Here is a 13,101-nt window from a genome sequence, read left to right as displayed (position 1 = left end):
CTGCCGACAAGTGTAATATGAAGGCAGTTTGATGATGGATTTGAAATACAAAAGAACAAACTTACTCCTTAGAAGCCTCAAAATTGAGGACCCTTTTAGTGAAAATAAAGGGGCTGGCATTCGCGATAAGCACTACCGTTAGTGTCACAATGCCACTTTCCATCAAAATAAACCCAAGCTGAAATGGATTTTAGCGATCAAGTAGGTTGTGTTAATCTGTTTGCTGCATCAATTCCTTGTAACGTTAAATTAGGGTCCATTCCAGCCAAAAGAAAGATAAGATATACGTTTCATGTCGTTTAGTCCTCATTAACAAGTGTTAAGGCTGTCTATACAATTCCACTCGGACTAGCAAAATGATTGCGAATGTCAAAATTGTTCCTATAATTTCTCAAATTGGGCTTAAAATATCTATTTTTTGTGTTTTTTTTTTTGCGAATCTCCCCATACCTGAAAACATCACTGCCCTGAAATAAATTCATGCGTGTGTAGTGAGTTGCTCTTGCTGGCACTAACATGATACATCTTAAAAACGTCAACACCGAACGGGAAAAAGCCGGGTAATGCCAAATTTTTATAGATTTGATCTAAGTATTAATTAGGCACGCATACAAAAAGGAAACCTCCCCCCTCGCCCCCCTTAGAAAGCAAGGAATTACTCTGCTAATTTGCAAGCATGTTCATCCCTTCTGTTGTAAAACACGAGAAGGTAAAAGATACAGAAGTCAATTGTATCATAAGAACAAGTTGGTGAGTCGGGGGGCTGAGAAGCATTGCAAGTTGAATGGACATTTTTAAAGTGCCATTGTTACGGACATAGCGGATAACAGCAAACTTGAGCATGATTCTACGAAAATATTTAAAAATATACCAAACCCTTGAAAAGGGACCTAGAAAGGGAAGCAATTCAGAACTAACAAGGGGTAAGGTCCTAGTGAACATTTTAAAAACACGGGATAAACAAAAAATACACCTTCGTGGTGCGACCGATGACAGTGAAGGAAACTTTCACCAAATTTAACACTTTTTGCCTGTCATATTCTACGTTTGATTTACTGATTACAACAAAGAACAATGAAAAAAAAACACGGGAAAATAAAAAAATATTAAATTCTTTGAGCTTAAACGTTTCACAAGGCCAAGGGAGTGATTATCACCTCTCTAATCAGCTGGGATGCATTTTCGATTGCCACAGAAAGTATTCCGGACTGTGCGCACGAAGAAATATTTGTGATACTCTCATGTTTGTTGGCTGTAATGTCATAATATAAGTGAGGCTTTTAACTAAGAGCTTGTTGAATAAAAAAAAAGAGAAAGAAACTGCCGATATACTCTAAAAATATATGAAAATGATGGCCTAAATTTGTGATAATGTCAGCAGTATTTCTACTGTTCAATAATCTGTTTAGGCACACATACTAGCCAAACTGGAAAGGCAAATAAGCTATACTTAGTAGATGGAAAATTGATTAAGACCTTGCTGTTGAAGATGCTTTCATCAACAGTGACATAGTTCGAAAAATATTTGATAAACAGCAGGTATTGGATGACTTATTTACTGGAGGTATGAAGCAAACTATAGCTTATAAGCAGGGGCGTCGTTTGGGAGGGGCAAGGGGGGGGGGCAATTGCTCCTCCAATAATGTGGAGAAAAATCCATTATATAGACCATGCTACTTGAATATCCGGATCCTGACCCCTCTTGCCCCCCCGCCCCCCCAATGCAAATGCTGTAGATTCACTCCTGCTTATAATTGAGCACTTGAGAGAGTTGAATCGATCCTAAAGCAAAGAAATCTCTCAATTACAAGATTGGTATCAAGGTCCAAGAGCATGAATACATTGTGGATACGCTTTGATGCCATTTTTTTTATTTTTGTAGGTAGCTAATAGAACATGTTGATGACATTGTATTAAATGATAAAGCTGAATCTGGTCACTGCAAAAAAAAACAAAAAAAAATAGAAAAAAAAAAAAAAAGAAAAAAGTATCAGAAAAAATCACGAGAAGCTTAGCCCCAACGCTTTATATGAATAAGCCAACGCTTAATATTCGACCTTGTTCAAAGTGGCGTAATAGGTGATTAATTAGTAGTAGAGAAGCAGCTCTGTTACCACCATATACTACCATATAGCTCTACCCCCAATATAGGAAACAATTTTTATCCTGTTTATACCGTATGAAATAAACCGATATCATTTAATTATTGATGAAATAAAATAAGTCAGTAAAAATGAGCGATAAGTCGATAAAATTTACCCCCCCCCCCCCCAAAAAAAAAGACAAAACGTTTTGGCTAGTAAAGCTCCTGCTTTTATGCAGTAACGTAGGATCAGATGTGGTTTTAGTGGGGGACAGAGGGTGCAATTGCCCGGTTCGCAGAAATTTTAGGGACGCAAAATTTCAAGTAAAAAATCTCACATTTATAATGCTTTTTGATTTGTATTTTTATTACAATAAAGTAGAGGATACAGTTAGCGCTAAGCATAAGCAAATTGAATTTGAAATTTTCATTGTCCCCATATCTTTTCCTATATAAAGTAAGAAAAGTCAGATTTAAATAAACGATAAATTGTTTTAATAAATTAAAATTTTGTTAAAATTTAGCCTGAAAATCTTTGGGAGATAGGAGGGGGGGGGCACTAATTATGATTTTCACCTAGGCGCAAGAGAAGCCAGAACCACCACTGTATAGGATTCAACTTCGAAAAGTTTGTGTCGCATTAAAAGATTCAAGGTGCTTTTAAGCACCTTTTAAGCTTTTAAGCAGGGGGCAGTGGGGAACGGTGTTTATCACTCAATCACACTAAGTGTCTAAACTTACACATTGGATGGTGCCTGCAATCTTTAAAGGTTGGGATTTCAACAGTTATGAGAACGGATTCGTAAATGACATACTTGGTTCCTAGGATGATTTTTAAAGCTCTTTTTTGCACTGTTTCAATGTCGTCGTTGAGGTATTGGATGTTATGCACTTGTGGGCCCCAAACTGGGCATGCGTATTCAAGCAAAGGGCGTACATTTCACGTGTACTCGAGCAGTAATTGCTTTGCAGAAAAACCCAATAGACACAGTGTGATCAAGGATCACAGTACACGCTTGCCCTTTCTTACAAGGATCGTAACATGTGGGCTAAATAAATAACCGTCGCTGAGTATCACACCAAGGATAACTGCAGTCGAAGTGGTAGGGTACAAGGAAGGGGCGTCACTAGCCTTTTAACTTTGGGGGGGGGGGGTCCCAATTGTGCCAACGAATTTGGGCAGGTGCCGACGGCAACCGATATTTGTTATTTCGTTTTTGAGGTGTTAAATAATGTTTATTAGTAACGGAATATTGTCATATAATAATGTAGAGAAAAACTCAGGTATAAAAGCAAAATCAACACAAAGAAAATAAGCTAAACTTTAAGGCTGCGTGGTTTTACAACTTTTCACTTTTTTATAAGTAGGTTGAGGCCAAATTTTTCCAGCAGGTCTTTTTCTGACATCATAAGCATGGTCAAGTCGATCGTTTCCCATACGTAACCTCAATCTGTTCTTGACGATTTTCATCTTGCCAAATATTCGTTCACCGTCAGCTAATGTCACTGAAATAGTTTATGCAAAAGTGAATGCTGTGTAAACTAAAGGCAACCCTCGTCTGTTCTAATTCGCTAGAGCGAACAACTCGGCAAGCTCAATGATACTTCCAGCGCTATTGCAAATCCCTGCAAAAACAACGGCAATGCTCCCTCTGTGGGCTAGGCACCTGAGGTATTGAATATTTCTTCCTAACTTCTTGGAAATGAGAGCTTGTGTTCCTTCGACGGGCCCACACATGTTACTTGCAAAATCGTAGCATTGAAATGTCAGTTTTTCTACATTGATACGAGCCTTTCACAAAACTCGTAGAATTTCTTCTGCTATATCGGCTCCTTTCTTTGACTCAGAATCTACAATGACGAGTAAACGCTCTTTAGCGGCTCCCTCTCCATCAGTGTACCGTAAACCTACAGCTCAACACTTCATGGCTGGCAGGGGGTGTTACGTCTTCGAAGATGCCAAAGAAGTCAGCTTCATTAACTTCTGCTATGATTTTTGAACTAGCTCTGTTAGAACAGTCGCAGTCAATTCATTTTGCCTATTACCCGACAGATAACTGGTAACATTCCAATTCATCTGGTTTTTCATTCAATGGTCCATTTCGATGTTGTGTCTCGAATGAAGACTAGCTACCTCAACGTGAATTTCCCGTCATGATTCTTCTCATTGTAAGGAGGCCTTAATTTTGTGTAATTTGGTAACTCAATTTTAGTAAAACTTGATATACCCTTTCTCTGATAGATCAGAAATAAGTAGGGAGCCAGGTACTACTCTTGACAGTATATAATTTATTCATGGGTTATTGATCCACAAAGGGGGACTAGATTTCTGAGAAATTGATTTGCATAATCGAATGGGACAAGAGGGGATAGGATTTCTGAGAAATTGATTTGCATAATCGGAGGGGAATCCTATCATGAGGGGATTTCATTTTTAAGTATGGCTTCTCAGGTCTTTAGGTCTGAGAGATAAATTGATATTCTATTTTTAAATATGGCTTCTCAGGTCTTTAGGTCTGAGAGATAAATATTAATATTCTTTCGAAGCCATAATAGTGTAACTTCAAGTGAGTACTTCAAGTTGTAAAATTGGTTTAGAAGGGACATTACGTAAAGAACTTGTTCTGAAAATAAATATTCGAGGGGAGCCAAAAAGTTGGGGGGGGGGGGGGAAGGGGGGCCCTTCTGTGTCTCAAGTGCACAAAAAAAGTATTAAAAAGATGGGGGGGGCCCGGGGGAGGGGGGCTCTTTGGGAGCCCGGGGGGAGGGCGCCCTTTGGGGGCCCGGGGGCTCTTTGGGGGCCCAGGGGGAGGGGGCTCTTTGGGGGCCTGGGGATAGGGGGCCCTTTGGGGTTGGGGTAGGGGACCTTACAACACTGTTCAAATGAAACTTGTGTATTATAACGACCACAGAGTTTCACCCCAAATCATCTTCTAAAATGTCTCAAACTGTTTCGCCCAAAAAATTCCTAAAATGCCGATTAATTTGTTTCGCCCAAATAATCCCCTAAAAGTAATTTTTGCGTGCTCCTTTGTTTTGGCCTCCCTGCGCTGTCACATTTGAAATTCCAAGGAAACCATTTCCCGCGTAAAATATATTCAATATGTCTTCAGTGTTTGTCTTTGTTGGTTTGTATGTGTGAAGTGTCTGTCTTTTGTTGGTTTGTATGTCTAAAGTGCCTGTCTTTCTCTGTTTGTATGTCTGAAGTGTTTGTCTTTGTTGGTTTGTATTTCTGAAGTGTCTGCCTTTGTTTGTTTGTTTGTCTAAAGCGTCTGTCTTTGTCTGTTTGTTTGTCTGAAGTGTATGTCTTTTTTGGTTTGAATGTCTTATCTGTCTTTCATTGTTGGTTAGTATTTCTAAAGTGGCTGTCTTTCTCTGTTTGTATGTGGGATGAAAAGGATGAGTACTTCAAGTTGTAAAATAGGTTTAAGAGGGATATTAAGAAAGGAACTTGTTCTGAAAAATATAATAAAGCCTTTGAAAAGTATTGCTTGGTGTTGGGGTATTCAAAAAGCCATATTGTAAAGTTGTTGGTTATAAGGATGAGTACTTCAATTTGTAAAACTGGTTTAGGAGCGACATTTCGTAAAGAGCTTGCTCTGAAAAGATATAATCGGGGGGAGCCAAAAAGTTGGGTGGAGGGGGGCCCTTCTGTGTCTCAAGTGTGCAAAAAATAGTATTAAAAAGATGGGGTGGAGAGGCCCGGGGAGGGGGCTCTTTGGGGGCCTGGGGGAGGGGGGCCCGGGGAGGCGGCTCTTTGAGATCCTGGGGGGCCCTTTGGGGGCCTGGGGGAGGGGGCTCTTTGGGGGCCCAGGGGAGGGGTCCCTGGGGGAGGGGACCCTTTGGGGGCTCGGGGGTAGGGGGCCCTTTGGGGTTGGGGTAGGGGACCTCACAACACTTTTCAAATGGCACTTTTGTATTATAACGACCACAGAGTTTCACCCCAAATCATCTTCTAAAATGTCTCAAACTGTTTCGCCCAAAAAATTCCTAAAATGCCGATTAATTTGTTTCGCCCAAATAATACCTTAAAAGTAATTTCTGCGCGTTCCTTTGTTTTGGCATTCCTGCGCTGTCACATTTGAAATTCCCAGGAAACCATTTCCCGCGTAAAATATATATAATCTGTCTTGAATTTCTGAAAAAGTATCTAAGGTGTTCCTACTTACACTATTATTGCTTCGAAAGAATATTAATTTATCTCTCAGACCTAAAGACCTGAGAAGCCATATTTAAAAATAGAATATTAATTTATCTCTCAGACCTAAAGACCTGAGAAGCCATATTTAAAAATGAAATCCCCTCATGATAGAATTCCCCTCCGATTGTGCAAATCAATTTCTCAGAAATCTAGTCCCCCTTCGTGGATCAATAATCCATGAATAAATTATGTACTGTCACGAGTAGTATCTGGCTCCCTACTGAAACAAAGCGACAATTTCAAATTAGCTTGAATTTGAAAATAAATTCGCCTTGCGTAACTAGTCATAAATCTTGTAGTGACGTTTCTTTGTTCCAAGTATCGAACGACTTTTGAATTCGTGATAAATATTTGAAGACCTAATTTAGACCAGTTTGGTATAAAACAAATAGGAACGCAAGGCCTTGAAATACTGAAAAAAAACTATTTTTTACAAAAATTTGTTGATTGGCTAAAAGAGCAGGGGAAGGTGGCTAAACGGATCAAGCAGCAAAATGAATAAAAAGTACGGTTGAGAGACAAATCGAGGGAGTTTTGCCTCGGAACCAAGGAATATGAGAGAGTGAAGTTATTTTTAACTAGGATAAAAAGCTACTACTCGCCTCCATAAATTTTCTTTGAGAACCACTGAAATAAGATAATAAGCTTCAAAGAGATTTCTGTCGCCTGGGCTAAACTCAGGTCTTATGCTGAGTTGAGTTAATAGATTTAATACTTACATTTGAGATATTTAAACTGAAATGGAATTCAGAGCAGAAATTCCCATTTGAGGGTTGTAAATAGACTTATAAAGGGTTTATTAATTATGGGATGGAACATCTAACTAAAACAGATTAGCAACAGAAAAACACGCGCGCAAATACCTTAGGACTCAAGAAATTTATTATATTTTGGTGATTTGGGTTTATAGTTCAGTTAGTATATTTCACTTAGCCAAGGCTTGAGCCATTTAGACAAAATACAGAATTTTAAAGGTTAAAATAAGCTAAGATTAATTTATTCCCAGAAATTTAAACTTGTAGAAGAAGCTTCGAATAACCGAAGGTTTAAAGAGGGTGGAAACTGTAACCAAGAAGTCGACTTTAGGAGAGTCTTTTGTGCTTCACTTTTTCAGCCTAGTGTTCCGTGTAACTTAGCCTGGCGTTTATAAAGATCATACACCCAGAAAATTGGAATTATCGGACAACAACATTACAGTAGAAAGCTATCTTATAGTCCCACGAGTACACCATATATGGGCATAGAGCCCCTAGGGAGAACACCTGTGCTGTCAGTCCGACGGGGCACCATATATGGGCATGGAATCCCCAGGGAGAACACGTTTCCGAGAAATTGGTGTTCGTCCAGGAGAATTGTTTCCGGGCGAAGTTTATTAATGTCTTTGGAGTTCGTCCAGGAGAATTGTTTCCGGGTGAAGTTTATTAATGTCTTTGGTGCTCGTCCAGGAGAATTGTTTCCGGGTGAAGTTTATTATTGTCTGACGGATGATGTAAAGGTTGATTGATTTATCACGAAAGGGGAATTAATTTGTTGTTTCTAAGGGGAATTATTGATCTACGAAAGGGGAATTAATTTGTTGTTTCTAAGGGGAATTATTGATTCACGAAGGGGGAATTAATTTGTTGTTTCTAAGGTGAATTATTGATTCAAGAAAGGGCAATTAATTTGTTGTTTCTAAGGGGAAGGTGGGGAAGAGATATATTGATCTAGGACTCGAGAGGGAAAATAGATTTCCGAGAAATGAATCCCTATATGGGCATAGAATCCCTCGAGGGGAGAGGATTTCCGAAAAATTGATTGCGTAATCGAAGGGAGAGAATTCCCGAGAAATTGATTACATAATCGGTAGAACCCTATCAGGAGCTCGTGACGGGAATCCATTTATGGGCATAGAATGACGTAATCGATTAGGACAAATGGATTTCTGAGAAATTGATTACATAATCGGTAGAACCCTATCAGGAGGTCGTGACGGGGGTCCATATATGGACATGGAATGAAGTAATCAACTAGGACAAATGGATTTCTGAGAAATTGATTACATAATCGGTAGAACCCTATCAGAAGGTCATGACGGGACTCCATATATGGGCATAGAATGACGTAATCGACTAGGACAGTTGGATTTCTGATAAATTGATTACATAATCGGTAGAACACTATCAGGAGGTCATGACGGGAGTCCTTATATGGGCATAGAATGACGTAATCGACTAGGACAGTTGGAATATATCAGTAGGGGTTTGTCGTGGTTTACCATTTCACAGTTACATTCTCTTGATTTTGCAAAGTTCATTTTCGATTTCTTTCGTTGAAATGCAAGAGTTGGAATATTTCAGGAGTGTTTTCTCGTGGTTTACCCTTTCACACTTTCATTTTCTTGATTTTTAAAAGTTCATTTTGAATTTATTTAGTTGAAATGAAAGAGTTGGAATATTTCAGTAGTGTTTTGACGTGGTTTACATTGTCGCATTTAAATTTTCTTGATTTTTCAAAGTTCATTTTGAATTTCTTTCCTTGAAATGCAAGAGTTGGAATATTTCAGTAGTGTTTTGTCGTGGTTTACCTTGTCACAGTTACATTATCTTGATTTTTCAAAGTTCATTTCGAATTTCTTTCATTGAAATGCAAGAGTTAGAAGATGTCAGTAGTGTTTTGTCGTGGTTTACCTTGTCTCAGTTACATTCTTTCGATTTTTCAAAGTTCATTTGAATTTATTTAATTGAAATGCAAGAGTTGGATTATTTCAGTAGTGTTTTGTTGTGCTTTACCTTGTCACAGTTACATTATCTTAATTTTTCAAAGTTCATTTTGAATTTCTTTCGCTGAAATGCGAGAGTTGGAATATTTCAGTAGTGTCTCGTGGTTTACCTTGTCACAGTTACTTTCTCTTGATTTTTCAAAGTTCATTTCGAATTTCTTTCATTGAAATGCAAGACTTGGATTATTTCAGTAGTGTTTTGTCGTAGTTTAGCTTGTCACAGTTACATTCTCTGGATTTTTCAAAGTTCATTTGGAATTTCTTTCGTTGAAATGCGAGAGTTGGAATATTTCAGTAGTGTTTTGTTGCGGTTTACCTTGTCACAGTTACATTCTCTTAATTTTTCAAAGTTCATTTTGAATTTCTATCATTGAAATGCAAGAGTTAGTATATTTCAGTAGTGTTTTGTCGTGGTATTACATTTAACAGTTACATTCTCTTGATTTTTCAAAGTTCATTTTGAATTTCTTTCGATTAAATGCAAGAGTTGGAATATTTCAATAGTGTTTTGTCGTGGTTTACCATGTCACAGTTACAAATTTCTTGATTTTTCAAAGTTCTATTTGATTTTCTTTCATTGAAATGAAAGAGTTGAAATATTTCAGTAGTGTTTTGTTGTGGTTTACCTTGTCACAGTTAAATTCTCTTGATTTTTCAAAGTTAATATAGAATTTCTTTCATTGAAATGCAAGAATTGGAAAATTTCAGTAGTGTTTTTTAGTGGTTGACATTGTAACAGTTACATTCTCTTGATTTTTCAAAGTTCACTTTGTTTTTCTTTAGGTGAAATGCAAGAGTTGGAATATTTCAGTAGTGTTTTGTTGTGGTTTACCTTGTCACAGTTACATTCTCTTAATGTAAATTAATCTTAATTAGTGTTTTGTTTTGGTTTACCTTTTCACAGTTACATTCTATTGATATTTCTATATTCGATTGGATTATCTATTGGTGGAAGGCAAGAGTTGGAATATTTCTCTAGCTATTTGTCGTGATTAAAGTAGCAGAATATACAATTCATAGACTTTTCATATTATATTTTGATTTTCTATCGAGGTAGTGAAATGTTTTCTTCATGTATGTATTTTTCTGTCGTGATTTACAGTATAAAAGTTACAATGTCTTGATTTTTCAAAGTTTCATTTTGAATTTCTTTTCGTTGAAATGCAAGAGTTGGAATATTTCAGTAATGTTTTGTCATGGTTTACCTTGTCACGGATACATTCTCATGATTTTCAAAAGTTCATTTTAGATCTCTTTCGTTGAAATGTGTTTTGTAGTGCTTTACCTTGACACAGTTACATTTTCTTGATTTTTGTTAGGTTAGGTTAGGTTAGGCTAGATAAAGTTAGGTTAGGTTATGTTAAGTTAGGTTAGGTCAGCCTACGTACGCGCGCGTACGTACTTTAAATAATTTATGAACTTTAAAAAATTACGAGAATGTAACTGTGACAAGGTAAACCACAACAAAACACTACTGAAATATTCCAACTCTTGCATTTCAACGAAAGAAAAACCAAAATGAACTTTGAAAAATCAAGAGAATGTAACTGTGACAAGGTAAACTACAACAAAACACTACTGAAATATTCCAACTCATGCATTTTAACGAAATAAATTCAAAATGAACTTTAAAAATCAAGAAAATGTAACTGTGATAAGGTAAACCACAATATAACACTACTGAAATATTCCAACTCTTGCATTTCAACGAAAGAAATTCAAAATGAACTTTGAAAAATTAAGAGAATATAACTGTGACAAGGTAAAACATTTCAAAACACTCTTAATAAAGAAATTCAAAATGAACTTTGAAAAATCACGAGAATTTAACTGTGACAAGTTAAACCACAACAAAACACTACTGAAATATTCCGACTCTTGCATTTAAATGAAAGAAATCCAAAATGAATTTTGAAAAGAGACATTCAAAGAGAATGTAAGAGTGACAATGTAAAGCGCAAAAAAACACTACTAAAATATTCCAACTCTTGCATTTCAACGAAAGAAAAACCAAAATGAACTTTGAAAAATCAAGAGAATGTAACTGTGACTACGTAAACAACGACAAAACACTAGTGAAATATTCCAGCTCTTGCATTTCAACGAAAGAAATCCAAAATGATCTTTGAAAGATTAAGAGAATATAACTGTGACAAGGTAAACCACCACAAAACACTACTGAAATATTCCAACTCTTGAATTTCAACGAAAGAAATTCAAATTGAACTTTGATAAATCAAGAGAATGTAACTGTGACATGGTAAACCATGACAAAACACTAGTGAAATATTCCAATTCTTGCATTTCAATGAAAGAAATTCAAAATGAACTTTGAAAAATCAAGAGAATGTAACTGTGACAAGGTAAACCACAACAAAACACTACTGAAATATTCCAACTCTTGCATTTCACCGAAAGAAATTCAAAATGAACTTTGAAAAATCAAAAAAATGTAACTGTGAAAAGGTAAACCAAAACAAAACACTACTGAAATGTTCCAACTCTTGCATTTCAACGAAAGAAATTCAAAATGAACTTTGAAAAGTTAAGAGAATGTAACTGTGTTAAGGTAAACAACAACAAAACACTGCTGAAATATTCTAACTCTCGCATTTCAACGAAATAAACTCAAAAAGAACTTTGAACAATCAATAGAATGTATCTCTCACATGGGAAACCATGACAAAACACAACTGAAATAAGCCCCCTCTTTTTTGTCAATGAAAGAAATTCAAAATGAACTTTGAAAAATCAAGAGAATGTGACTGTGAGAAGGTAAACCACGACAAAACAATACTGAAATATTCCAACTCTCGCATTTCAATGAAAGAAAACCAAAATGAACTTTGAAAAAATTAAGAGAATGTAACTGTGACAATGTATACCACATTAAAACACTACTGAAATAATCCAACTCTTGCATTTCAATGAAAGAAATTCAAATGAACTTTGAAAAATCAAGAGAATGTAACTGTGACAAGCTAAACCACGACAAAACACTTCTGAAATAATCCAATTCTTGCATTTCAAGGAAAGAAATTCAAAATAAACTTTGAAAACTCAAGAGAATGTAACTGTGGCAAGGTAAACCATGACAAAACACTACTGAAATATTCCAACTCTCGCATTTCAGCGAAAGAAATTCAAAATGAACTTTGAAAAATTAAGAGAATGTAACTGTGACAAGGTAAACCAATACAAAAAATTAATGAAATATTCCAACTCATGCAATTTACCGAAAGAAATCCGATACAAAAGTTGAAAAATAGTGAGAATGTAAGGTTGACAAGGTAAAGCAAGAAGCCACACTATTGAAATAAAGCAACTCATGAGTTCTACCAAGGGAAATTAAAAATGAACTTTAAAAATCCAAAGATTGTAGACGTTGATTTGGTAAACCACGATAAAACAATAGTGAAATATTCTAACTCATGAATTTATAAGAAAGAAATTTAAAAAGAACTTTGAAAAATCATGAGAATATAACTGTGACAAGGTAAACCACAACAAAATACTACTGAAATATTCCAACTCTTGCATTTCATCGAGAGAAATCCAAAATGAACTTTAAAAAATTACGAGAATGTAAGTGTGACAAGGAAAACCACTCCAAAACACTACTGAAATATCCCAACTCTTGCATATCAATGAAAGAAATTAGAAATGGAATTTGAAAAATTAAGAGAATGTAACTGTGACAAGGTAAACTGCAACAAAACACTACTGAAATATTCCAACTCTTGCATTTCAACGAAAGAAATTCAAAATGAAATTTGAAAAATCAAGTGAATGTAACTGTGACAAGGTAAACCACGACAAAACACTACTGAAATATTCCAATTTCAATGATAGAAATTCAAAATGAACTTTGAAAAATTAAGAGAATGTAAATGTGACAAGTTAAACCACAACAAAACACTACTGAAATATTCCAACTCTTGCATTTCAACGAAAGAAATTCAAAATAAACTTTGAAAAATAAAGAGAAAGTAACTGTGACAGGGTAAACCATGACAAAACACTAGTGAAATATTCCAACTCCTACATTTCAATGAA

The 13,101-nt window shown here is 36.0% G+C and overlaps 1 protein-coding gene across 1 annotated transcript in view; it reads left to right on the top strand.

Annotated features, from left to right (window-relative positions):
* Nucleotides 1–13,101, top strand: part of LOC148953110 (programmed cell death protein 6-like) — a 31,067-nt gene that overhangs the window by 5,890 nt on the left and 12,076 nt on the right. The window lies entirely within an intron of this gene.

The sequence above is a fragment of the Artemia sp. Qi Xiang Cuo genome, chromosome 4 (assembly GCF_049724085.1).
Source record: "Artemia sp. Qi Xiang Cuo chromosome 4, ASM4972408v1, whole genome shotgun sequence".
In the NCBI taxonomy this organism is placed as follows: domain Eukaryota; kingdom Metazoa; phylum Arthropoda; class Branchiopoda; order Anostraca; family Artemiidae; genus Artemia; species Artemia sp. Qi Xiang Cuo.
The sequence above is the reverse complement of the archived record's forward strand: the minus strand, read 5'-3'. Positions and strand labels throughout refer to the sequence as shown.